At 50.9% G+C, this 27,691-nt stretch overlaps 1 long non-coding RNA gene across 1 annotated transcript; it reads left to right on the forward strand.

Annotated features, from left to right (window-relative positions):
* Positions 1 to 22,139: 22,139 nt before the first annotated feature.
* On the forward strand, positions 22,140 to 25,205 carry LOC109779461 (uncharacterized). The gene is made up of 2 exons (XR_012184181.1): positions 22,140 to 22,403; positions 22,693 to 25,205. It is a non-coding gene; the product is annotated as an uncharacterized lncRNA (long non-coding RNA).
* The last annotated feature ends 2,486 nt before the right edge of the window (positions 25,206 to 27,691 follow it).

The raw sequence follows: 27,691 nt of genomic DNA on the forward strand, positions 1-27,691 counted from the left end.
GTTGTTAAGAATTACCAAAACCACCCAGGGATTAGTTGCACTTTCAATCTCCCCCTTTTTGGTAATTGATGACAACATATAGATCAAAGCTTTGACAAATGATAATAAGAATGAAATACATCGTCGCTTTGAGAAGTATGTGATAAGCAAGAGCTCCCCCTAAATTTGTGCATTATTTGAAATTTGCTTTTGAATGCAAATGCAAAATCTATTAGGATCATGGGTTACTCTTCCATGTCACATACATCTTGGTAGAGTGCTCAAAATGATAGAAAATGAAATGTGCACTCATCACCAAGACAAGATGTGAATGATTATACATGAGACATAGAGGATATCATCATTCAAGCACAAACATTAAGGTATGATATGATCAAGAACATGACCATACAAGTATCTCACACACACATAAGTAAAGTATCAAGCAAATAAGTAGCAAGAGATAGCAAAAAGAAGCAAATCTCTCTCTCTCTCGAAGCCTATGATCTATACACTTTCTCCCCCTTTGGCAACAAGTTACCAAAAAGCTTGAAAATGCATAGTGCTATGCAGCTCTCTAAGCTTGATCTTCGGGAGGTGGCATGGAGAGGAGTCCTGCAACAAAGGCATCTGAAGAGGTTGTAGGAGCTGGTGGAGTTGCAACTGGAGGGGCAACTGAAGCTATGGCTACAGGAGCTGAAGTTGTAGCTCTAGTATCTGTCACTGGCACTGCTACAGACCTCTGCCTTCTAGGCACCCTTTGATAAGCATCAGTAGTGGTCTTGTCACTCCTATCCTCAAGCTCTTCTTGGATCTTCTCCACAGAAGTCTGAATTTCTGTCACCTTGACATCCAAGTCATGAAGTTTTGTTTCAAAAATTCTCTCAAGACTCTCTTGATTCTGAGTCAGGGTGGCCAATCCCTTCTCAATCCTCAAAGTAGCCAGAATGAGATAGCCAGGTTGATCTTGTTTAGACTTGAGAAATATCTGGGAGGCTTCTTCAGCACTTGGCATCTTGGCTGCCTTCTCTGCTTTTGCTTTTTCTCTCTTCTCTTGAGCCTCCACTGATGTAGGATCTGAAGCATCCATAACAACTGTGTTGTCCTCACGGTCAGGTCTCAAGGGAAAGGTGCTCTTTGTCCAACTGATACATGCCTTTGCCCATCTTGGAGTTAATGAGCATCTGAATGTGTGGAGCATACCCACAGGATCTCTTTTGGTCTGCTGCAGTTCTCTTGATAGTTTCAACTATCAAGATCATCACCTTGAACTTCTGTGGCACATCAAACAGTTGCAGCAAGTTGATGGAGTGGCCTCTGATCATCCTGTGATCTCCTGTTTTGGGCAACAAGGTGTGCCTCAATATGGTGTTTATGGTAGCCAGTACAGACAACAGATAATACACTGAGCCTAGCTTGTGTATCTCCAAGGCCTTGTCAGGTATTTCCTTGTACATGTTTGCCATGGAGTTGTGATATGTCTTGCACTTGGCATAGACATCAATGTCATCCTCATGCTCTTCAGGGGCATTGATAAGCTTGGGCCACTCAGCAACAGTAGACTAGTACCTTGTACCTTCAGTCATCCATACAATTCTGGGTAGAAGTGAGTTGTTGAATAGAACTGCATGATAAGCTCATCATTCCATTTGGTCAATTTCTGACCCACAAATTTGTCAACTCCATTGAGTCTGAAGCTCTCATGCACTCCAGGGAAATGATCTTAATTGTTATCAATGTACTTCCAATCTACCCACTTCATGTCACACATAATGGGCTTCTTATCCAAGAGCACATTTTCAGAAAAGTCTTGTTGTTCCTTTGTGTGAAATCTGTAGTCCACAGCAGTTCTCCTTCTTGCAGCATAAGGGTCTGATTGTCTCCGCAATCTGAGACTTGCATCCTTTCTCTCCTTCATGTTTTCAGCCACTGGATGATTATCATCATGATCAGGAATTTTTGGCTTTAACTTTCTAAGCACTTGGGCTTCCTCTCCTTCTTCTTCCACTTCACGCGCTGGGGCCTTGTTCTTCTCAGCAGCAGGAATATTTCTAGTGCTTCTCTTTGGTGCAGACTTTGGGGCTTGAGCTGTAGCTTTAGGGGCAGGCTTGGGCTTTGATGGAGCAGCCCCAAATTTGATGGCATCCCCCATAAGCTTTTGAGCTTTGGATGCTGGTGCAGCATCCTCTTCTTCCTCTTCCTCCTCTGATTGGATCATCATTGAAGGCTTTCCAATAACTTTAGCCATAGTCTTTTTCACCCTTTCTTTCCTTTTCTTTCCTTCACTAGCAGCCTCTTCTTCAGTTGATTTGGAGGCTTCAAGAGTTGAGGCTCTGGCCTTAGACATTGGCAATGTCTTGGCAGGAGCTTTCTTGTGCAGACCAGGTTCAGTTGAAGCTACAGTGCCAAATTCTTTCTTGACAACTTTCTTCTTAGAGCTGACCTCCTCCTCAACAGCAAGATAATCTTCATCCTCAGAATCTGAGTTCCTTTTCCTCCTCTGCCTAGTAGCAGCCTTAGGCAGGTTGCTAGGACTACTTCTGCTTCCATCATCACAGCTGTCAGACGGACTAGTGCCCTCACTCATGTTGACTTGTTCCTCTGACTGGTTCTGGCTATCACTTTGATCTGACATTGCTGACTCTGCAAACTGAAAGCTGACCCTGTGAATAGATGTAGTTGAGATAGAATGGATGAGCATCACAAAGTGCAGAGATTTTGCAAAACAATTGAGTCAAAAACTTAGTTTTAGTTTTCTACAGAAAGCATTTCGGAGCTACCGATTTGTTAAACTCGGCAACACCGAAGCAAGATTAGAGCCTAAACTAGTGACATCGGTCAGACCGAGACACAGTTCGGTGACTCGAAGATTGCTAGGGTTTCACTGAGAATCGAACTCGGTCACACCGATTTGTAAGTTTCGGTCAGACCGAAAATCACAAGTGTAATGGCCTAGGCCAAATCGGTGAGACCGATTTCTAAACTCGGTCGGTCCGAGATGAGTTCGGTGGAAACCTAACCCTAAATTTTCGAATCAAATCTAAGCTAAAGGATGTTTTTGCTGGATAGGATAATCTCAAACTTGGCAAGAATTATGGTATTGTCTTCATGCTAAGAATCGGAGTGAGAAAGCACAAAGGATCGAACTCATGCCCTAACTTGGCGATCAGCTCGCTACGGCGACAACGGCGGCAGAGACCAGCGGTAGGAGGTCGCTGGCGACAAGGAGACAATCCGGAGACCTGAGTCGGCAGAGCAGGATATGCGCGGGCGAAAGGTTTCGGAGGAATTTCCAAAATTTGACCCGTGGGTATATATATCCTGACCCTGTCGGTGTGACCGACTGGAACGACTCGGTGGCACCGAGATGCAGAATCGCAAGCGGTTATTGCAACTCGATGTGACCGAACTATTCAAATCGGTTGCACCGAGATTGAAAACCTAGATCAACTCAATGAACTCGGTTTGATCGAAAAGAATGAATCGGTCAGACCGAAATGCATAGAGAGGTTTTGGAAGTTTAAGTCTATGATGAATCGGTGGCTCCGAGTGCTCCTCACCTAGAGGGTTCGAATCTGACTTGATCAAAATTTGTGATGTAGCATGAATAGAGTTTGAGACGAGAAAAGCATAGATAGCTAGAGGGAGTTCTTAGGCATTCTTGTCCATCCATTTGGCAAAAGAAAAAGACCAATCAATCAAAGCAACAAATCGATGTCCTCGAATGAGAAAAAATGAATCAACATGCTCACACAATAAGATGGCAAATGAAATATGTGGCAAAGCATGCACAAACACTCTAGCATCTATCAAGCAATTGGCGATGACTAGGTCATCTATATATGAGTATATTGACTTAGGAGTCAAACTAGAACATTTGATCATAGGTCATACTCATCGTTTAAGCACAAGTGGGGTTACCACTTTTACATAAAGCATTGTTGTGTTCACACCATTAGAGTTGCTTTAGCTCAATTCTTAGGGTAAAGCTCTCCCTAGATGTGATATCCCCCCTAAGAGGGATGAATTAACCTTGGGTTTTGTCGATGATGACTTCATGTAAGATGTGGATGCTCAAAGTTGATGTAGATCATTTGGAGCAATCCATTGGAGTGAGTTGCACTTCCAATACCTTCGTGGGTTAGTCCCATAAGGAACAAACAAGGACATCCATAGACATAGGGTGAAGTACACACAAGATGATGTCCATGAAAGCATTAGGTTACCTTGTCCCTTGACTTACCAACAAGAGGGTTTGTGACTCCTTGAACTAGTGCAAGATGTGGAAATTGATTGCACTTGTTCTTGCCAATATGAATATGAGTGAAGTATGCTGGCGGAGTCACCCTCAAGAACTCTCTAGTTCTTCTTCTTCGGGATCCACATCATCTTCATGGGAATCCTTGGGGTTGTAGTCGTATTTGATGAAGTAGAACTTGATGTAGACTTGGGAACCCACTTGACCAAGGCTTTTGGAGCTTCTTCAAATGCATCAATCTCCTCTTGAAGCTTGTCCTTGGCTTTTAGCTTGTGGTCTTGTGGTGGAAGATCATCTTGAGCTTGTGTCCCCTCGAAGGAAGTAGGATCATACTTCTCTTGTTGAGGAACAAACTTCGTCTTGGGTGTTGATCTTCTTCCCACTCAACTCCATTGGCATTGAACTTTCGTTCAAAACCAACACCTCGATTCTTCCGGTGCCTTCCTTGCTTGCGTACAATTTCCTCAAATTGTTTACTTCCGGCAAGGCTCTTGTAAACATCTTTCTCTATAATTCCCTTTAATAAGCTATTTTCTTGCTCAAGTGTAACTTGGCTAAGGGAATCATTAGTGGAATCAAGAGAACTACTAGAAGCAACAACATTGGATTTAGCATGATTATTGTTTTTACTAGAAGAAGAACCTTTCTTACTCTTGTTGCTAGATTTACTTGTGGCATGTAAGTAGACAAGAGTAAACGCTTGGCAATGTAAGAAGAACTTTTCTTACGAAGATCATCATTGATTGCTTTTAAGAACCCATGCTCTTGCTCTAGGTTGAGCTTTTCAAAGTGTAGCTTCTCATGAGTCTTTAAAAGCTCTCGATGATCTTCTAAGGTAGTTTCATGAGCTAACTTAAGAGTGTTTAGTTCTTTAGTTAGACGCTCAATCTCCTTCTTACCATCGTCATTCATTTTATCTTGATTAGAATGATTAATAGCAAGTTCATCATAGTTTTCATCACTAGAGTTGTCAACAAGTAAATCATCATCACCTAGCAAATCATCTTCATTACTATTGAAATCAACGTACTCGGGGTGTGATACCTTTGGGCCTTTAGCCATGAAGCATCTTCCAATTCCTTCATTTGGTGAGTTAAATATTTCATATGAGTTGGTTGACACAAGTGCTAGAACGGCAACACCTTCATCTTTAGTATATTCGGAATCGGAGTGATAACTTCTCTCGGAGTGGTGGTCGGAGTCGGAACCGAATACCCATTCACCAACATGAGCTTCATGTCTTTGTTTTGTGTAGCTCCTTCATGACTTGTCCTTCCTTTCCGAATCCTTGCTTCTGTGAGAGGTTCTTCATTCATAGCGATCATCTCTACTTCTTCTCTCTCTTGGAGGTGATTCTTCCCTTTTGCTTCTCCTTTTAGGTGAGTCTTCTCGTATTTTGTAGGGAGGCATACACTCGTTGGAATAGTGTCTGGGTCTTCCACAATTGTAGCAATTACGCTCACGAGTAGAAGATCTTTTGTCATTGTAGGACCTTGACTTGGAGCTCCTTTCCTTGCTTCTACTCTTGTAGAAGTTTTTCACCATTAAGCTCAATTCCTCATTGAAGGCTTGTTTCTCACTTGATGATGTAGGAGCACCACTAGACTTGTTGTGAAGCTCTTCTTTATCCTTGAGTGACATCTCATGAGCAAGAATTCTACCAATGACTTCCGTTGGCTTGAGATCTTTGTAATTTGGCATCATTTCGATCAATGTGCACACGGTATCATATTTTCCATCCAAGGCTCTTAGGATCTTCTTGATGATGAATCTGTCGGTCATCTCGTCACTTCCTAAGCCCGCAATCTCATTTGTGATGAGAGCAAGCCTAGAGTACATTTCAGCGACACCTTCACCATCCTTCATTTTGAACTTTCCAAGCTGACTTTGAAGCACATCCAACTTGGATTCCTTGACGGAGTCGGTACCTTCGTGCATATCAATCAAAGTATCCCAAATTTTCTTTGCGTTCTCAAGCCGGCTGATTTTGTTGAATTCTTCGGTGCACAATCCATTGAAGAGGATATCGCAAGCTTGAGCGTTGTATTGCGGCATTTTCGACTCTTCCGCAGTTGCTTCACGATTTGGTTCTCTCCCATCGAAGAATTCACCTTGCAAACCAATACACAAAATAGCCCAAACGCGGGGTTATGTCCAAGAATATGCATTTTCATCTTATGCTTCCAACTAGCTAAATTAGTACCATCAAGTAAGGACCTCTACGGTGGTAATTTCCCTCGCTAGACGCCATACTCTCCTAGGTTGTGAAACCAAGGCTATGATCACAAAAGCTATGGAAATCAAGGCAAATAGAGACCAAAGCTCTGATACCACTTGTAGGATCAAAAGTATGTCTAGAGGGGGGTGATTAGACTACTTGACCAAATAAACATCTAGCCCTTTCCCAATTTTAAATCTTGGCAGATTTTAGCAACTTAGCACAAGTCAAGCAATCAACCTACACATGCAATTCTAAGAGTATAGCAGCGGAATGTAAATCATTGCACATTAAGGTAAAGAGGAGAAGTTTGGAGGGAGCAAACACAATGTAGACACGGAGATTTTTGGTGTGGTTCCGATAGGTGGTGCTATCGTACATCCACGTTGATGGAGATTTCAACCCACGAAGGGTGACGGCTGCGCGAGTCCACGGAGGGCTCCACCCACGAAGGGTCCACGAAGAAGCAACCTTGTCTATTCCACCATGGTCACCTCCCATGGACTTGTCTCACTTGGGTAGATCTTCACGAAGTAGGCAATCTCCTTGCCCTTACAAACTCCGTGGTTCAACTCCACAGTCTTGACGGAGGCTACCAAGTGACACCAAACCAATCTAGGAGACACCACTCTCCAAAAGGTAATAGATGGTGTGTTGATGATGAACACCTTGCTCTTGTGCTTCAAATGATAGTCTCCCCAACACTCAACTCTCTCTCATAGATTTCAATATGGTGGAAAGAAGATTTGAGTGGAAAGCAACTTGGGGAAGGCTAGAGATAAAGATTCTTGCGGTTGGATTGGAATGTCTTAGTCTCAACACATGAGTAGGTGGTTCTCTCTCAGAAAATGAATGCTGGAAGTATAGGTGCGTTCTGATGGCTCTCTCCCCGAATGGAGGATGGGTGGAGGGGTATATATAGCCTCCACACAAAATCTAACTGTTACACAGAATTTACCAAACTTGGTGGGACCAAATAGTGAAACTCGGTCAGATCAATTCAGTAGAAAATGTGAACGTTAGGGTTTTCGGTGGGACTGACATGATCAACTCCGTGGGACCGATTGTGTTAGGGTTAGGGCATAACTTGATCTCGGTGATACCGATCACATGAACTCGGTGTGACCGATTTCAGTAATAGGCAAACAGAGAGTTGGTCAGGCAAACTCGGTGGGACCGATCGCTCATTTCGGTTAGACCGAAACATTGCGAAAAGGAAATAGAGAGTTTGCATTGCGAACTCGGTGGGACCGATCGCTCATCTCGGTTAGACCGAAACATTACAAAAAGGAAACAGAGAGTTTGCAATCCCATCTCGGTGAGACCGAGATCCCTATCGGTGAGACCGAACTGATTAGGGTTTCTGGCAGTGGCTATGTCAAGTGAACTCGGTGGCGCCGGATAGATCAAATCAGTGGGGCCGAGTTTGACTTTAGGTTTAGGACATATGTGGAATGAGAAAGTGGTTGAGGGCTTATGGAGCATATCACTAAGCATTTTGAGCAAGCAAGTCATTAAGCAACACCTCATCCCCTTTTAATAGTATTGGCTTTTCCTATGGACTCAATGTGATCTTGGATCACTAAAATGAAAATGTAGAGTCTTGAGCCTTTGCCAATATGTGTCCTTAGCATTTTTAGGGGTCCACATTCCTAGTCCATGCCATGCCAATCATTGAACTTTCTGAAAAGATTATCTTGAAAGAGTATTAGTTCAATGAGCTATATGTTGTTAAGAATTACCAAAACCACCCAGGGATTAGTTGCACTTTCACTCAGCCGACTTGCGGGGCCGGGGAGTGTGCCTATGGTTGGTTCTCGATTGCGGTCCCACATGTGTGTGCAAACGCATTATGACGCGCGTTCCATTCGGAGAGCAGCGTGCCAGACCGACCGACCGTCTGGGGTGCGATGCGAACGCGACGGGCGTGATGTATACATGTGTACCACCGTTTTCTTGAGGCTTTGCTCCATGGCGCAATCCTTGGATATAAAATTATATTTAAAATTCAAGGGCTGGGCTTTTCCCACGCGGTAGGCGGGGCAGTTCCGCCTAGTCGGTTCGACAGAGAGGCGAGAAGATGAGGGAGTAGGTTGCTGCAAGCGTAGTGTTGTGTGATTTGATGGAGAGTTACTACTGGATAGGTGGGGCCCTGTTATTTGACCTGTCGTTATCGTTTTAAGTGCGGCGCTACGACCGTCGTGACTCTCCCGATTCCTGACCACCTCCATGGTATACAGGTGCCAAGTACTGTACTCCTTACTCCTTTTGGCAAATGCAATAAATACTATGAAGAAAGATATAGAGAGAAGTAAAAAAATACTCTTATAGCCAACCTTACAGCTAACCTTGTTGTATGAGTGACTAAGTGATGACTATGTATAACATGCCAACATCAGATAGCCTAACGCATCTGACAGAGGAAGTAGTTTCATGCATGCGAAGTAGGCAAAAAAAATGCTCATTTATAGCCGTCTGAAATCTCCAAGGGCGCGACCATGCGAGCGAGGCGACGGTCGTGGTAGGCACAACCATGATACGGGCTACTAACAGCCCTTGGATCTGAGATCGAACAGTCGCATGCTAAGTTGCTGAAAATTTGCAGAATAACCCTCCAGAATAGGATATTCACCCATAGGTCTAGAATCACGCCATGCAACCGTTCGATCTCAGATCCAAGGGCTCTAGGAAGCCCGTATCATGGGAGCATGGAAAGCTTCGTATCACCTGTAATTTTCCTGACGCTTTACGTGCGAACACGTAGATGCATGAAGCCATTTAATTGGGCATCTAGTAGACATGACATCTAATTGGGCCCCCTTAGTACTGTGCACAAATCCATTTATCCACGGGGCAAGCCACTACCCTGCCGTTCACACGCCCCACTCAACATTTTTACAATCAGAAACAGCTAGCAGTTCGCTCCTACTCGTCCCCGACCGTCCTTTAACATTACGGCAGTTCGCTCCTAGTCGTCCTGTCCTTTCACATTACAGGAGTTCCACTAATCCTAACCCTCCTCCCAAATCCATGGCGTCCCAATCTCCATGATCAGCGGTGAGTACAAGGTTAGCCGACAATGAGTTCGATGTCATCTACACCCGTTCTTCCGCGACGGTGAAAGGATGCCTTGCTCGCTTCAGACGCATGTTCAAAAAGTTAAAGGGTGATGAGTGGGTTGCTGGGCTAGATGTTGAGTACACCACTGTCCTGGGAAAAGAGAAGAATCAAAAGGAGGAAGAGAAGAAGAAGCCTGCCGTGATCCAGGTTTGCGTGCATAACTTGTGCTTGGTCTACCACATATTCCATGCCGATGTTGAGTGCGAGGATTTTAAGAACTTCCTCGGTGGCGGCAAAGTCAAATTCGTTTATGTAGACTTTACGAACAACAAAGGAGTCCTGGGTCAGATAGGCCTTGATGTAGGCTAGCCCTTCGACCTCCAGAGGAATGTGCTGGTGTCCTCCCATCAGCCTTCAATGCTGACCCTAGCAGCAACCATGGTTGATCCTTCGTATGGTAAACTGACGAAACCTCCGCCCAAGTTTCATCTTGCATGGCAGTGGAATGTACTAGATAGAGACCACATCAATTACGCTGCAATGGATGCCTACCTTTGTTTCAATATCTACAAGGGTTGGATGAAGAGCGAGAGCCAAGTGTGCAGTTCAAGCAAAGAAGTATCGGCCAAGAGGAAGAGGGACAAGGACGAAGTCGAGCACGTGGACGAGGAGTCCGAGTAAGGTGGCAGTGTCATTCCTCATGGTGGTTGTAATGCAGTGTCTACCGGATTAGTTGCTTAGTTTAATTTTAGGGTGCTTAGTTTTATTTGAGGGGTGTGTTGTGCTGAGCTCCCAGCAGAACTATGTTATGTTCCTTCTTGTTACTTTAACTCTTCAGTACGTACATACTAGTATTTCTTATAGTTCATCTTGTAGTTGGTAGTACTACCACTCGTTTCGTCACATTATATATGTACAATATATATGGCCAACATCATATAACAAGCAGTTTAGTTGTCAAAGAATTAAGGGTTTTTATCATTTATGCCACCAGTTGTGTCCCACTATTCAATTTTGCCACTAGGAATTTCAACCGCTCAAAAATGCCATCGCTTCGTTAGACACATGCTCAAAAATGCCACTGGACACCATTATTGTGACTCAAATCTCTTTTGCCATGTTATAATGACATAAATACCTATGGACCAACATGCCAGCTCTCCCTCTATCTCACTACAATAAAGTGTGGGGCCTACTTGATCCCAACAGCGTTCTTATTTTCCTGTAAAATTATTCGCTTGGTTACTCTTGACAAGCGGGGCCACACTTATCATTGTGCGATAGAGAGAATCGACATGTGGGTCTAGGCTTATTTTTGTCATATAACATGGTCAACGAGTTTGACGTGAAAATAACAATGTCTAATGGCATTTTTGAGCAAACATCTAACAGAATGATGGCATTTTTGAGATATCTAATGGCATTTTTGGATCGATGGCATTTTTTAGTAGTTGTAACTTCTAATGGCAAAACTGAGTAGTGAGACACAACTAGTGGCATAAATAATAAAAACATAGGAATTGAATAGGTATTCTAATTTCTTTAATAGAATTTAGCACCCCATCTAAGCATGTACTAGCTTTTTTAATAATACTATATGCATAACTTGGCAACGAGCGCTCTCTGTAAGTACCACCTTTTTTCTTTAATTTCATCTTGTTAGTTTTGCTCCATGGCGCAATCCATTGATACTACTACTTTACAAAAGTATACATTTAAAAGGCTAGAGGGCGGGGCAGTCTCGCTTGGTCGGTTTCACGAGAGGCGAGGGCCTTTGTGATTTGACAGCTCATTACTGCTGGAAGGCAGGGCCTTGTGATTTGACTGCTCGTATAATGTTGCCGACGACCTGAGGAGGAGCAAAGAACCGTGCGGTATACTCAAGTTTTCCACTGGAGTACTAGTACGATGGAGGAGCACAAAACACGGCAGCCCAGTGCGATATGGCGATAAAAATGATCTAATTTGCTATTCATCGATCCCACGGCGCCACTCATCGTTAATTGGACGTGGGCGTGGTGGTTGATTGGACGTGGGCATCTCCGCTTCCCACGCTGCCTCGGCAACTGCCCGACTTGACAAGTCCCTGCGACATGCAAGGAAAAACCATCATTACATGTGATCGTGGGGGGCCACGGTTGGCCATCTCCTGCTATAAATGGGGAGGGGGCGGAGCCCCCGTCACCCATATCTTCCCCTTCCGCTTGCTTCTTCTACTCTGCTCTATCACCGACACCAATGGCGCCCATCTGAAGGTTTTCCACTACGGAGAAAGGAAAGACTCCCCTCGACGGGCCGATGCCGCTCCCGCCAAAGAAGAGGCCGGTCCACCGCCGCGACGCGGCGACGATGCAGGTGGCGACGAGGCCTTGGTGCGAGCGGCCTCCTCCTGGGTATCCGCTACCCCTGTACGCCCAAGCCGGGGGCTCAGGAGGGGGAGGCGACGAGCGTCGGCCCGCACGCCGTGGCCATGGTCGCCGTGCCGCGGTGGCGCGCATTGCCGCCCCTGGAGTCCACGCCGCGGACTCCTCGCGCGAGCTCGTGCTGTGGGCGGCGATGCCCCCGAGGACTTGGATCTGCTTCCCTTCCTTCTTCTCAGCTGAGATGCCGCCGAGGGGTGTCCTTGATCTTTGGCTACAGCACGCCGACTGCGACACGCCGGTGACTGGAGCGGTGGTTGAGGCCGTCTCCTCGGGGAAGATCTTCATTACCTGAGGCTGGGGTGAGGTCGCCCGAGTGTGTCGCGCGGAGGGCGCCCTAGCGATCCCTTTCGCGTACGACGGCGCCTCCATGCTGTTCTTCAAGGTCTTCGACGCAGAAGGCCGCCATCTAGAGTGTTGCCCCAGGTGGGGTCATCAGGCTGGCGCCGCAGCTGGGGCAGGGTCTGCTGCCCGCGTCGGCAACGGCTCCTCTGGAAGCCGCAGCGACACTTGGGAGTTCAGCGATTCTCCCGAGCTTTACGAGACCCCGGAGACGAGCGACGACAGGTACGTGCCCCCAAGTTCTCACCGAGCCCGGAGCAGAGCTGCAGCGTCTGGCCGCCACCGCCGCTGATCTGGATGAGGTTGGCGCCGGCCACTGGCGGCCCACTGTTGATGATGGCGTCATCCACAGGGGCACGTGTAGATAGGATTCCCTAAGCTCTTTCCTTTTGTTCCCTGCGAGGAATCAAGAAGTGCCCCGTGGGGGTGTGTAAAGGTTTTGTAATGTCTCTTGTCAATATCGTCCTTATTATGAACTTGCGCGAGTGCGAGTCCTGCTTCAGCTTGGTCTCCCCTTTCCGACCTCACGACGACTTCGTGGTCTACGCTGACAGGTCCCGGTCCCCAGGCAGGCTACAGCCGTCGCTGGCATGCATGGTTGCGTGCCGTGGTCAAGGCCAGGAGGTGAGGGACCCGAGGTCCAGTAAGAGCCCCTGAGGCGCGATGCTCAGGAGGTCCCCTTTAGCGCTCAAGCAGCCGTTGAGAGGTAGGAAAGGGCGGTGACGTTGCCGCGGCAGGGCTGCGGCTAGAGTGGTTCCTAGTCCTTAGCGGTTTAGTCAACCCGAGCACGAGACTTATCTTGACGGTCCGTAGTCGGTTCCTCATGATGCACCAGATTCGGGCATAGGTGTCCGTTGCATAGCTAGGCCAGGCCCATACGAGCATCTCCCTCTTCTCCGCGCTCTCCTTTGTGCTCTGTGTCCTCTGGTCCCGGCCCTCGAGCGAGCTCAGCCGCCGCTGGTATGCCAGGTCGCGTGCCGTGGTCAAGGCCAGGGGGTGAGGGCTGAAGAGCCGGTAAGAGCTCCTGAGTCGCTATGCTCAGGAGCCCCCCTTTTAACGCGCAAGCGGATTGCACGAGAGGAGAGGGAGCTCGCGGTGCCGCCTGCCGTCATCCTCCGGAGATTCCTGCAAGCCAGCACAAGGAGAGACACGGTTTGCCATTATGGTCGTCGGGCGGCCACTGATTGCTTTGCCAGAGGATGGAGGCACGGAGGGCCCGGTGAGGTGGCGCGCGTGGCCAGAGCTCGGCCGCTCAGATTTGTTGACGTTGCAGGGACGGACCCGAGCACAAGCGTCGTGCCAGCGTGAACAACTCCCGGGGTAGGTGCCAATCAAGTAGGTGATAGTCATAGGTAGATTAAGCATGGAAAGCATACTAGCTTAAGTAAATGCAGGGGAGATACATGCCACTGGGTCAGGCCCGAGCGGCTTGGGGATGATGCAGCCCGAGGGGCGCCCCCAGCAAGGTAAGCTAAAGACATGAAAAGGGATATATGCCACAGGGACGGACCCGCGTGGCCTAGGAATGATGCAGCCCGGGGGCGCTCCCAGCTAAATAAACTTGGAAAATGTCACCTGGTTCTGTTGATGAAGGGATGTTGGAGCAGCTGAAGGTACACGGCAAAGCGGTCGCTCCTCACGAGCCACCGGGGCCCTGAGCCTCAGGAGGCTCTGGGGGTCCAGGCGGTTCCTCGAGGACCGTCTCCATCTCCGTCAGGACGGCGTGGTGCCTGGCCTTCTGAGTTGCCAGGGCGCGCCACAAGTTGCGCTGATAGGCAGGCGCCACGCTCGGCAGGCCAAAAGGCATGCGAATGTAGCTATGCGGTGGACCCTCGCAGCGTCCCACGCGCGAAGGCCAGAAGAGCTCCTGAGATGCGGCCCTGTTGAGCCCTGGGACATCGATGCAGACGCGCAACCCGAGATCCTCGCCTGGATGGGGAGCTGCGCCTGGTGAGCGGCGGTCGCCACGCATGGCCCTTGCGTCTTGCAGTTCCTGAGTGGTCTTGGTGATGAACTCGTGAGCGGTGGGCGCTCCTCGCCCTGTGTTCTCCTGAGGGAAACGTGCCGTGAAGCACGCCTCCAAGTGGTGCCCGAGTGCCTCCCTCGTGATGTTGGCAAGGTGTGAGACCCTCCAGAAGAGAGCCCCCGAGCCCTGCCCGAGAAGGGCGGCAGGCGCACTTTCCTATGCGATGGAGGAAGGCTCCCCTGGCGCCGGTGCTGATCCTGACGAGGTTCCACTCGCGACGCCACCCTCCTGAGGTCCTGCGCGGAGCAGCTGCTTCTTCTTATTGGGGGTGGCCTCAGGTGGGCACTCGCTCTTGCTGTCGGGGTCGTCGATTGCTGCAGCTTGGAAGGCACGCTCGAGGGAGCACACCGCGTCTCTTTCTTCGCACAGGACTGTGATGATTCCGCCGCTTCCTGGCATCTTGAGGACATTGTAGCCGTGATGGGTCACCGCCATGAACTTGGCTAGGGCTGGATACCCGAGGATGGCATTGTACGGCAGACGGATGTGTGCGATGTCGAAGTCGATGAGCTTGATGCGGTAGTTGTTGCGTTCTCCGAAGGTGACGGGAAGGCGGACCTGCCCGATCGGGGTAGTGGAGCCGTCGGTCACTCCTGAGAAAGGCTTGGTGGGTTGAAGCTGGTCATACGGCACTTGGAGGTTGTCGAACGTGTCGACGGACAGGACGTTGAGCCCCATGCCGCCATCGATGAGGGTCTTGGTGACTTGCACGTTGCTGATGACTGGTGAACAGAGCATTGGGAGGGCGCCAGCGGTAGCCGCGCACTTGAGCTGATCTGCCGAGCTGAACGTGATGGCACACTTGGACCATATGAGCGGGCGCATGGCTTCGAGCTTGGGGAGGACTGCATTCACTTCACGAGCAAACTGTTTGAAGATACTCTGCAAAGCTAGGGCCTGAGCTCCGCCCAAGATGCAGGCAATAGCACGCGGCTCCTGGAAGCCCCCAGCCCCCTCGTCTTGATGGTGGTCGTCATTCCTTCTTGGTGGTGGCGGTAGTGGAGGAAGACCGGCGTTGCCCTGAGGACGATCTTCACGAGGCTGATCCTGCCAGCGGTCCTCACGAGGCCGGTCACGCCACTCCTGGCGCGGGCCACGGTCATCCCAGCGTCCGCTACCACGGCCTTCTCCTTGGTCGTAGCCCCGGTCGTTGCGCTCGGGGCGTCGACCAAAGCGTCCTTCTCGAATGGCTGTAAGCTTTTGACAGTCGCTGGTGTTGTGGCTATGCAGGTTATGGAAGGCGCAGAACGGTCGGCTGCTCTTGGATGACTCGGGCTGGTCTCTGCCGCGCTTGGTGTTTGGCTCTGCCGCGAGCACGGCTGGTCCCTTGCACTTCACATCCTTGGCCTTGGCTTTCTTCTCCTCCGGGTCCGTAGCCGGGAGCTCGAGGAGGGAGAGGCGCCCCTCCTCGGCCCTTGCGCACTTGGTCGCTAGGTTGAACAGCTCCAGAGACGTGCACAGCTCCTCGTGGATGGCGAGCTCCTCCTTCATCTTGACGTCGCGAACGCCATCAGAGAACGCGGAGATGATGGCCTCGTCCATCACCTTGGGAATCTTGAGGCGAACGTTGTTGAAGCGCTGGATGTACTTCTGGAGGGTCTCTCCTAGTTGTTGCTTAACGCGGCGCAGGTCACCCGCGGCCGGTGGGCGGTCGCGAGTGCCCTGGAAGTTGGCAACGAAACGGACACGCATCTCGTTCCAGGAGGAGATCGAGCCTGGAGGCAGGTTCAGGATCCAGGAGCGGGCACCATCCTTGAGAGCCATGGGGAACCAGTTCGCCATGACTTCCTCGTCGCCGTTGGCCGCCTCGATGCTCAGCTCGTAGAGCTGCAGGAACTCCGCTGCGTCGGGGGTGCCGTCGTAGCGAGGAGGCAGGTCCGGCTTGAACTTGCCCGGCCAGGCGACGCTACGCAGCTCAGGTGTGACGGTGCGGCAGCCGGCCGTGGTCACCGGGGCCCGTCTTGGAGGTGGGGCTTGGTCTTGGCACCCGCGCTCCACCACGGCAAGCGGCGCGGGGCCCTGCCGCAGCAAGCGATCCTGGCGTGGCGGTGCGGGGAGTGGTGGAGTGTTCTCTGGCGGTCGAGGGACTTCTTGATAGCTTCTTTCTTCACGCGTGGGAGCCGGACGTGGTGGGTCGCGCCGCGGGCCTTGGCGCCAGGGCGCCGTCTTGGTGCAGAGGTGGTGGAGGTGCTCCATGAGCTACGTCGCCCGTAGCTGGCGGTGGACGAGGCAGTGAGAGGGATGGTGCAGGGGAGCCCCCTGCGGCGCTGACGAGCTCGACGATGCGGTCCAGCCAGTCCTTGTAGAGGTCATCGACTGGGCGGTAGCGCAGGAGCTCGTGCGCCATGAGAAGCGCGGCCCGCGCGTCCGTGGGAGAGCGACGAGCGTGAGACGACGAACCAGCGGGAGTCAGGGACGGAGTGGCGGTGCGGCCGTCCTGCCGCACTGAGGGGTGCAACGAGGATGCTTGCTGCTCGTTCCCCGCCGGGCCGGTGGCGGCGTTGGCGGCAGGCGACGGAGAACGACGGGGTGGCCCACCGACGGGAGCCGTCTGAGCAACGCGGGTGGCGAGGGTAGCCCGGCGCTCGGCGCGAGTGCGGCATGCGTCCGCCATGGAGACGATGAAGCGACAGGACGCGGAGCGACGGAAGGGAAGCTTCGGCGCACCCCTACCTGGCGCGCCAAATGTCGGATCATGGGTCCCGGCAAAACCCTCAAGGTTCGAACACTGGGGTGCGCATGAAGATCTCCCCCTACTGATCCACGTCCTAGCTTCGTTGAGATCTCAAGGGCTAACTCAACGAACTCGCAACACAAGGGACACAAGATTTATACTGGTTCGGGCCACCGTTGTGGTGTAATACCCTACTCCAGTGTGGTAGTGGTGGATTGCCTCTCGGGCTGAGGATGAACATTTACAAGGGGAAGAACAGCCTCCTGAGATTGAGGTGTTCTTGTGCTTGGTGTGTGGCTAAGGATCGGCTAAAGATCAGATGCCTCCTTCTGTGGTGGCTAGTCCTATTTATAGAGGCCCTGGTCCTCTCCCCAAATATTGAGCGGGAAGGGAGCCAACAACGGCCAATTTGAAAGGGGACAGCTAGTACAGCTTATCCTGACAAAAGCAGTCTTCGCCTGCAAAAGGCTCTGGTGGTGACGCCGTCTTGGGCTCCATGGTGACCTCCGTCTTGCCGTCCTGCTGGTCTTGGTCTCGTTGCACTGATATGGAAACCTTTGCTTGACGCCTCAGTACTCCGCGCCTGCGCTTGCCTCCTTTGCACCAAAGGGGAAACAAGGACACTGTGCGCGCTGGCGCCCACCTCGCGCCCGCCTGGTCTCAATCGTCATGGCTCGCGTCACGAGAACCTCGCGAGGTTTGCCTTGCCTTGAACTCTCTGCCCCTCGCGAGCCAACCTGGTGAGGCCGCTCCTGAGGAGGTCTTGTGTCGTCCGCCTTGCGAGGGTTGGCCCCTCGCGAGGGTCTTGAATGCCTTGTTGATGAAGATGGGCCATACGGGCCCGCTCGCAGAGCCACGCCATGGGCCGCCGGCAGGCAAGTCTAGGGACCCCCGTTCCCAGAACACCGACAGTAAGCAACGCGGGAGGCCGCGACGAGCAACAAGCAAGTAGGCGATAATCATAAATCATCTTTGGGAAGGAGGTAACGCTAGTTCAGGTAAATGCAAGAACGATACATGCCGCAGGGACGGACCCATGCGGCCTGGTGATGATGCAGCCCGAGGGGCTCCCCCAACAGAGTAAATTAAAGATGCAAAGGATACACGTCACAGGGACAGGCCCATGCGACCTGGGGATAATGCAGCCTGAGGGGCGCCCCCAACTGAATGAACTGGAAAGAGTCACCTGGCACCGTTGCTGGAGGGCTGTTGAAGTAGCTGAAGAGGCGGGCTAGAGGAGTTGCTCCTCACGAGCCGCCTGAGTCCTGAACCTCGGGAGGCTCTGGGGGCTCGGTAGGCTCACGAAGGACCATCGCCATCACTACCAGGACCGCGTGATGCCTGGTCTCCTGAGCCGCCAGAACGCTCCACAGGCAACACTGGAAGGTAACAGCCGCGTTCGGCAGGCCGAAAGGCATGCAAACGTAGCTGTGAGGTGGACCCTCGCACCGACCAACCCGCGAAGGCCAGAAGCGCTCCTGGGATGCGGCCCTGTTGAGCCCTGGGATGTTGACGCAGACGCGCAGCTCGTTGTCCTCGCCTGGACAAGGAGCTGCGCCAGGTGGTGGGTGGCGTTCGCCACGCATGGCTCTTGCCTCTTGAAGCTCCTCGGTCGTCTTGGTGATGAACTCCCGAGCACCTGGCACCCCGTGCCTTGTGCCCTCATGAGGGAAACGTGTGACGAAGCATGCCTCCATGTGGTGCCCGAGCGCCTCCCTTGTGACGTTGGCTAAGTCAGAGGCCCTCCAGAAGAGAGCCCCAGAGCCCAGCCTGAGGAGGGCGCCGGGCGCGCCTTCCTATGTGAGGGAGGGAGGCGCCCCATCTGTGGGCGCTGGTCCTGAGGTGGTGCCGCTGGAGACACCGCTCTCCTGTGGCTCTTGACAGAGCAGCTGCTTCTTCTTGGGGACTGCCTCGGGAGGGTAGATGGCGCCTTCGTTGTCTGGGTCTTCAATCGCCGCAGCCTGGTAAGCGCGCTCGAGGGAGCACATAGCGTCCATCTCCTCACAAGCGATCGTGATAATGTCGCAGTTCCCAGGCATCTTAAGGACGTTGTAGCCGTGGTGGGTCACTGCCATGAACTTGGCCAGGGCCGGATACCCAAGGATGGAGTTGTACGGTAGGCGGATATGGGCGACGTCAAAGTCGATGAGCTCGCTGCGGTAGTTGTCGCGTTGGCCGAAGGTGACAGTGAGGCGGATCTACCCTATCGGAGTAGTGGAGCCGTCGGTCACTCCTGAGAAGGGCTTGGTGGGCTGCAGCTGATCATATTGCACTTGGAGGCGGTCGAACGTCTTGATGGAAAGAACATTGAGCCCCGCACTGCCATCAATGAGGGTCTTGGTGACAAGGACATTGCTGATGACGGGTGAGAAGAGCATCGGGAGAGCGCTGGCAGTTGCCGCGCACTTGAGCTGGTCGGACGAGCTGAAGGTGATGGTGCACTTGGACCACCTGAGCGGGCGCGTGACCTGGAGCCTGGGAGGGCGGCATTCACCTCACGGGCGAACTGCTTGAAGATGCGATGAGAGGCTAGGGCCTGAGCGCCGCCCAAGATGCAGGCAATGGCGCGAGATTCCTGGAAGCCCCCAGCCCCCTCGTCCTGGTGATGGTCTTCGTTTCACCTTGGTGGTGGTGACAGCGAAGGGAGGCCGGTATTGCCCTGAGGATATAGTCCTCACGAGGCTGGTCTCTCCAGGCGCCCTCGCGAGGGTGGCCTTGCCAGCGATGCTCACGAGGCTGGTCGCGCCACTCCTGGCGGTGGCCGCGGTCATCCCATCGTCCTCCACTTCTGCCTCCTCTGTGGTCGTAGCCTCGGTCGTTGCACTCGGGGCATCGACCGAAGCGCCCATCGCGGATGGCTCTAAGCTCTTGACAGTCATTGGTGTTGTGGCTATGTACGTTGTTGTCGGAGTAAATAGCCACGGGTAGCCTAACGGACTCCCCCTGGCTTCTCAAGAAATTATCAGGCCATTTGAGCCTTCAAGCATCTGAAGCACAGGTCCGCCTTCCCCCGGCCGGCTATCCCAGGGGCCGACTCTCAGAACGCGACCCATTCCTAGAAACCTTCCCCAAGATAGCTACGAGATGGCCGACTCCAGGAAGCCGGCTCCAAAAGGACCGACTCCCAAAAGCCGGCCATGAAGAACACCGACTCCCAAAAGCCGGCCATGAAGAACGCCGACTCCAAGAAACCGGCCAAGACCGCACCCACCAAAACTATGCCCACATAACGGTGATAAGACGGGGCGTGGCCACAGTACAACCCACTACCCCCGAATCCCGAAGCAGGCATGGCCACAGCACGCCGTACGGGTTAGCCATCTCCCGTCCGGCGCGGCACTGTAGCCATGTTGGCCTCGACGTCATCCACGACAGACGCCAGTACGGCCTGCGGGCGGCGGACCCCTTTAGCCAGAGAGACGCTCGAAGGCAGCCCGGCCTCCCCTAGTCGGCCAGGGGCGTCGCCGGCCCCCAGAAGCCGGCTACTCCCCTCCCTCGAAACATGTGCCACATTAAGGAGACAAGACGAGGTAAGGCTACAGTGAGAGCCCACAAGGCAGCACACTGTAGCCACGCTTACCTCAACAAAGCCATCGTCATCAGGGGCAGGGCAACAGTAACCAGCCGCCGACAAGACCCCCAAGCGGTGGGGCCGGCTTGTCGACCAAGAGGCCGGCAGCCGGCGGGACCCACCAGTCGGCGGGCCCCAAAGGCTGGCGGAGAAGTCGGCGAACACAGACACTGATGGCTGGGGCCCGCACCCAGCCGGATTACTATTGTACCCCTGGGGGGTAGGCCTATATAAACCCCCCGGGGCACCCATGCAAAGGGTTGGTCTCATAGAGTTACACACACACCATATAGAGAGGAAAGGGAGAGCTAGCCTTGCTCTTCTTCTCCCACGAATCCGACACTCAAGGAGCACTTGTAGCTACTCGTTTTGATCTAGTGATCATGCGGAGACCCCGCAGAGCAGGACTAGGGGTGTTATCTCCACGGAGAGCCCCGAACCTGGGTAAGATTCGCCGGCGTGCATGTCTTCGCCTCATCCCGTTTCCAGGCACCGGCGACATCTTTCTGGCTCCCACAATGATAAGCCACCCGTTGGGATATGTCGCACCTACCACCCGACAGTTGTGGAAGGCGCAAAACGGGCGGCTGGCCTTGGATGACTCTGGGTGGTCGCAGCCGCGCTTCATCTCCGGCTCAGCCGCGAGCACGGCCGCCCCCTTGCGCTTCACGTCCTTGGTCTTGACCTTCTTGTCTATTGGGTCGGCCGCCGGGAGCTCAGGAGGGAGAGGCGCCCTTCGTCAGCTCTCGCGCACTTGGTTGCCATGTTGAACATCTCCAGTGCTGTACACAGGTCCTCGTGGATGGCGAGCTCCTCCTTCATCTTGACATCACGGACACCATCAGAGAACGCTGAGATGATGGCTTCGTCCGAAACCTTGGGGATCTTGAGGCGAACACTGTTGAAGCACTGGATGTACTTCTGTAGGGTCTCCCCTGGCTGCTGCTTGATGCGCCGCAGGTCACCCGCGACAGGAGAGCGGTCATGCGTCCCTTGGAAGTTGGCGACAAAACACTCGCGCATCTCGCCCCAGGAGGAGATCGATCCCGCGGGCAGGTTCAGGAGCCACGAGCGCGCGCCATCCTTGAGGGCCATGGGAAACCAATTCGCCATGACCTTCTCGCCGCCGCTAGCCGCCTCGATGCTCAGCTCGTAGAGCTGCAGGAACTCTGCAGGGTCGGGGTTGCTGTCGTAGCATGGAGGCAGGTCAGGCTTGAACTTGCCCGACCAGACGATGCTGCGCAGCTCAGGAATGAAGGCGCGGCAGCCTGCGGTGGTCACTGGACTACAACAAAACAACCGTGTAAGGTCGTTTTTTATGGGACGCTATTTATATTCGTCTCTATGCCCAGGACACTAGCAAGCTAAAGACGCTTCCTGAGACGTTTACATAAGCATCCCAATCTTATTTTTAGAATAATGCATTTATATAATGAATTTATATTTTTAATTATCTTAGAGACAATTTTTGAGACGATTAGTTATGCCTGCGAAATATCTGGTGCTCGCAAATTCATTATTTTACCGCTTAAATACTTCCCGCGGCTTTTCGGATTTTATTTTGCTAGCATACTCCGTATAATCCTCCCATGCCCCGTCTTTCCAGTTTCTACCTCCCACAAAAATCTCAATCTGCGCCGCCACCAAAGCCTATCCCCCGCGGCAGTTCTCGGCCTGGCTCTGCCCTCCGGCGCCAACTCCACCCTCGGCCGGCGACTTCCCGTTCTCCTATGTCGGCATCCTCGCGAGTGGGAGCCCCGTCGGCCGTCGGTGTCCTCGCCGTTGCCACGCCGCGCCCCTCCAAACTCTCATTGCTACACCGTCCCGCAAAGATGGGATCCGGAATGTCAAGAAGGTGCTCCCTCGAATCCCATCTCCTCTACAGTTTTTGAATTAAATCAATCAACGCAGCTTCTTAGTTGACACATCCCACGCCTCTATCTCGATTGGTTGGTTCTCAACCGAATTTCAAAATTTGGATCGACCAGCTGTATCAATCACATAACTGGTCCCCGATCCTGATGCATCAGATCTCATGAAGTAAATCTCTTTGGTGGTGTGGCCTGCAGCTTGACGAAATATCTATTTTGCATCTCACTCTGCAACTTACTCCATCAGATCTAATTTCGTTTGTTCCTTTTTAGGGGGAGAAGGAGCGAATACATTAATCAGGTGCAGGATCGAATGACTGGCCATTAAGTAGACTGCATTTACTCTCTATGGGAGAGTTCCAATTTAATTTGCAATTCCAACATGATTCATACGTTCATTGTTTGATGATGTATAGTTTTAGCTTCCAGATACTAGCATCACTTTGGCCTAGTACTTACAAAGCAAAATGACATATCAATGTGGTTTTTTACTTTATTAGTTCTGGCTTCACATGACTTCGTGCGACTGACAAGGCATATTTTTTGGTCCACCACTAATGGCTAGTGCAGATTTTTTTCATGGATTTTTGCTTACTTTAGCTCGGTAGATGCTCAATATTTGTCTTAATTGTACCATTTTGGGAAGCGGCTATGCATCTTAATTAGGCATGAGTAAGATCAAAACAAGCTAAGTTATGTACATTTTGAAAAAGATCCAAACTAGATATAGTTTTCCGCTCAGTTTGATCCAGTACACCTGGTCAGGCAAATTGTGGTTCGACAACCTATCTGATATAGCCTTGAAACCTTCTGATTTTACACAAACTAAGCTGGGGCATAGGGAAATGCATGTTAGTATCTAACAATGGAGGATGCGGCTCACTGTTGAATCAACAAATTGACCACATCAACGCCTTGTTAGACACAACTGCCCTATACCGAACCCCTCAAAGAAACAGAAAAAAAATGTTGTATCTCTCTCCCCAGATCAGGCGCATCCATGGCTCCCGACAGGGATAACTTCCGACGTCAATACTTCCCGGACATCTGGGTGATGCCGCTCGCTACGAACCAAAGTCCCCCCCCCCCCCCCCCCCCCCATTGGAAGATGCAGCCGATACCACTACCTTGCAGCCATAGATTGATTCCTTCATGCGCTGGCAGGCTAGATGTTCAAGGAGGTAGCGGAGGTGCAACCGTGTGTCCATCCTCTCCCATGGAAGGTGCCTGGTACAGTGGTACCCCATGATCCTCCTTTCAATTTATTTTTTTGTTGTCAATTTGTGTTTGCCCCCAAATATTTTTTCCTTCTTCAATGAGTACAACTCCTATGAGCGATTGGTCAGAGCTATAATTTTGGGTGTTGGTGAGTTCACCTTGTTATGTATCAGAATGAATGATGGGGTTCATGTTTTTGTACATATCACGGAGGATCTAGTACAAGAATATTAATACTTCTACACATTATACCTCACCCTCCGTACCATTGTCCACTTGTTTTGTGCAACATCCAATGGTGGAACATTTATTTTGTTACCATGGCCCATAAGAGTATAATATACTTCTGATATCTTCGAGAGTGTATATAAAGACTAGATTTGGTAGTCTTTATAATTCTATCAAATTTATGTGATCTATAACCATGGTGATCAAAGTTTCTCTGTGTTACCTTTGTGACAACAGATTATAATTCTGTCAATTTTATGTGGGCTATAACCAAACAAAACATTGTAATTTCTTTCTGACAGCAGTTTAGCTATTCAATTTTATACAGATTGTAATAATATCAAACTAATGTGGGCTTTAACCAAATGACATACAATATTTTTTCTCTGTCCGCACATTAACTGGTCATTTTTATACAGATTATAATATTGTCAAATCGATGTGGGCTATAACTCAGTGTGATTTCTTTCTGTCAGCACAACAGCTACTAAGTTTTGTATTGCATTGACACTATCACAAGAGACAATGTTTTCTTACTGTTTGCAGATATTCGAGGATTTAACATTATGGAAATGTTCAGCAGATGATCTTTTGTAAGTGAAAAGAATACATTTTTATAAGAGCAATCAATGTGGGACCAATACAAGATGTGTGATTTATCCATGTTCCAACCTTTTCTGCTGACAAAGAGGGTTCAGAACAATGTAGTCGTCATCTGTTTGAAAGATAAGCTGGATTATCTCTAGATCAGCTGGCTCAAACTAAATTTGTTGTGTCATCCCCACTAGTTTAGAGTTTCTATTGGACCGAAGATTACTAGTGTCGACAAGCATAACCAGTCAATCCTAAGAAATCTTAGTTCTATAGAGAAGAAACAAATAAATTATAAGTATTCTTTTTGAAATCATTGTATATTTCTTATTTAAAATTATCTAGCTCTGCTTCTCTATATTTCCCTTCACCTTTTCTGGTGCTAATGTGCTTTTATTGCAGGATTTAGAGGACAAAACTAATTATATGGACAGATTATAACAGGTTTTATATCGGAAATAATCTTGAAATGTGCAAGGGAAATCTTCACATTTTTCTTGAAGCCATGTCCCTAAAAACTGCGAAAAAGCTGCGAAAGCCGTCAAGCTGATGTACCAAACTAGCTATAGAATTTTTAGATAGATTTCGACAGAGAATTTCCATTTTATTTTCAAATTGGTTTTAACTTTCAGATAGCCAGAATTAAATTAGAAGTTTATTTTCTAGTGACATACACATTATTGTATGAACGTACAGTTCACTTGTAAAGTATCAATACCCTTTTTGATAAAAATATTTGTAATGGCTTGCACATTGCTTCTTGTTTTGCGGCTGTGATTATGAGAAACTTTTTTAGTTAATTATGAGAATATGATGATTGCAATGCAACGATGATGTTGAATAATGCCTACATAACTATATTATTTGATGACCTGCATGTGCATCAGGGCATGATACAACAATCCAATTCAAAATGATGAAATACGACAATGTACGACGTCATACGGGCATGTCTAGCAGAACGTATATATTTGTTTAGACACATTTTTGAGCGTGCATACGTAGCGTCTCAAGTCATGTAGACACGCTTTTGAGCGTCCCTATATAGCGTCTCATGTCATGTAGACACGCCATCAAGCGTGTCTAAATCTTTGAGACGGTCCGTATGGAGACGCTCGAAGGACGCTTTACTAAAACGACTCTACAATTGTCTAGAGATAAAATACCACGTCAGTAGCAATGTAATTTGACGTCTCTACTGACAGGTTTTGTTGTAGCTCATCGCGGAGGTGGAGCCTAGTCTTGGTACCCTGCGTCGCCGCCGCAGGTGGCGCGCGGTCTTGACGTGGTGGTGCAGGGAGAGCGGGAGCATCAGCTCGCGGCCGCTGGACCTCCTGGCAACTTTCTTCTTCACACGCGGGTGCCCCGCGCGGTGGGTCACGCCGCAGGGCCGTGCATCTCGGTCCGAGGATGACATCTTGATGGGGAGGTGGCAGAGGCGCTCCATGGGCTACGTCGCCCGCAGCGGGAGGCAGGCGAGGCAGTGAGAGGGATGTTGCAGGAGAGCCCCCGGCGGCGCTGACGAGCTCGGCGATGCAGTCGAGCCAGTCCTTGTAGAGGTTGTCGACGGGGCGGTAGCGCAGGAGCTCACGTGCCATCAGCAGCGCAGCCTGCACGTCCGCGGGCCCGCGGCGAGCGTGGGATGATGAGCCGGCTGGAGTCAGCGACGGGGTGACGGTGCATCCGTCCCTCCGCACAGAGGGGCAGAGTGACGAAGCTTGCTACTCGATTCCCGCCGGGCCGGTGACGGCGTTGGCGGCAGGTGATGGAGAACGACGGGGAGGCCCGCCGACGGGCACTGTCTGGGCGACGCGCGCGCTAGAGCGGCTCGACGCTCAGCACGGGTTCGACGAGCATCAGCCATGGAGACGGTGAAGTGGCGGCGAGTCGATCGACGGAGGAGAGGCTTCGGCACACCCCTACCGGGCGCACCAAATGTCAGATTCGGGGTTCCGCAGACCCTTGAGAGGTTCGTACTCTGGGGTGCGCACGAAGAACTCTCTCTCCCCAGTCTGCCCGATAAATGATCCCACGGCCTAGCTCGACAAACCCAAAGAACAAGAGACACGGGGGTTTATCCTGGTTCGGGCCACCTTGCGGTGTAATACCCTACTCCAGCTTTGTGGTGGGTTGCCTCGAGGGGCTAAGGATCAACTAGTACAGTGGTTGAACAACCTCAGGAGGTGAGGTGTTCTTGGGCTCGATGAGCTGGTGGGTGTGAGGATGATCTGAATGATCCGTCCCTATCTACGGTGGTGGCTAGGTCCTACTTATAGCGGCCTTGGTCCTCTTCCCAAATGTAGGCAGGAAGGGATTCCACAACGGCCAATTTTGAAGGGAGACAACTAGTACAAGCTATCCTGACAAAAGTAGTCTTCGCCTGCCAAAGGCTCTGGTGGTGACGCTGCAGTGGGCTCCATGATGACCTCCATCCTGCCGTCCTGGCAGTCTTGGTCTCGTTGCACCGGAATGGCAACATTTGCTTGATGCCTCGGGACTCCGCGCCTGTGCTTGCCTCCTTAGCACCAAAGGGGAAACTGGTACACTACGCCCGCTGGCGCCCGCCCGGCCTTGGTCGTCATGGCTCATGTCATGTGAACATCGCGAGGTGTGCCCTGCATAGATATCTCCGCTCCTCGGGAGCCAGCCTAGCGAGGCAGCCCCCAGGGAGGTCTTGGCGTCATCCGCCTCGCGAGGGTCTTGAGTTGTTGCTGCTGAAGCTAGGTCGTACCAGGCCGTTGATGGGGCCACGCCACGGGCCGCAGGCAGGCAAGTCTGGGCACCCCCGTTCCCAGGACGCCGACACCTCTATTCATGTCATGTGTTGTGAAGATAATATTTAGATGGTTGTATAACTAACCCGAGTACAATCCCATTCAAACAGGGAAAATGTACTTAAATTTAGTCCATATGCTAGACAACACGAATTGTTTTTTATTGTTGAGGGAAGTGCAAATTTATTTGGTTCTGTACACGTTATGTTTGTTGTCCCGATTTTTTATTTTTTGTTGTTGTTGTTGTTGTTGTTGTTGTTGTTGTTGTTGTTGTTGTTGTTGTTGTTGTTGTTGTTGTTGTTGTTGTTGTTGTTGTATTTGAATGCATTGCTAGTAATATAGTAAAACGGGAGATGGCTCTCTCTAGTGATGAGGTGCGAATTGTCTTTTGTTTTGTACATGTTAAGCTTGTTCTCCCGAAATTTCAAGATGCGTCTTGCTATGCCAAAATTTCAAGCTAG

Source organism: Aegilops tauschii, chromosome 5 (genome assembly GCF_002575655.3).
Source record: "Aegilops tauschii subsp. strangulata cultivar AL8/78 chromosome 5, Aet v6.0, whole genome shotgun sequence".
In the NCBI taxonomy this organism is placed as follows: Eukaryota; Viridiplantae; Streptophyta; class Magnoliopsida; order Poales; family Poaceae; genus Aegilops; species Aegilops tauschii.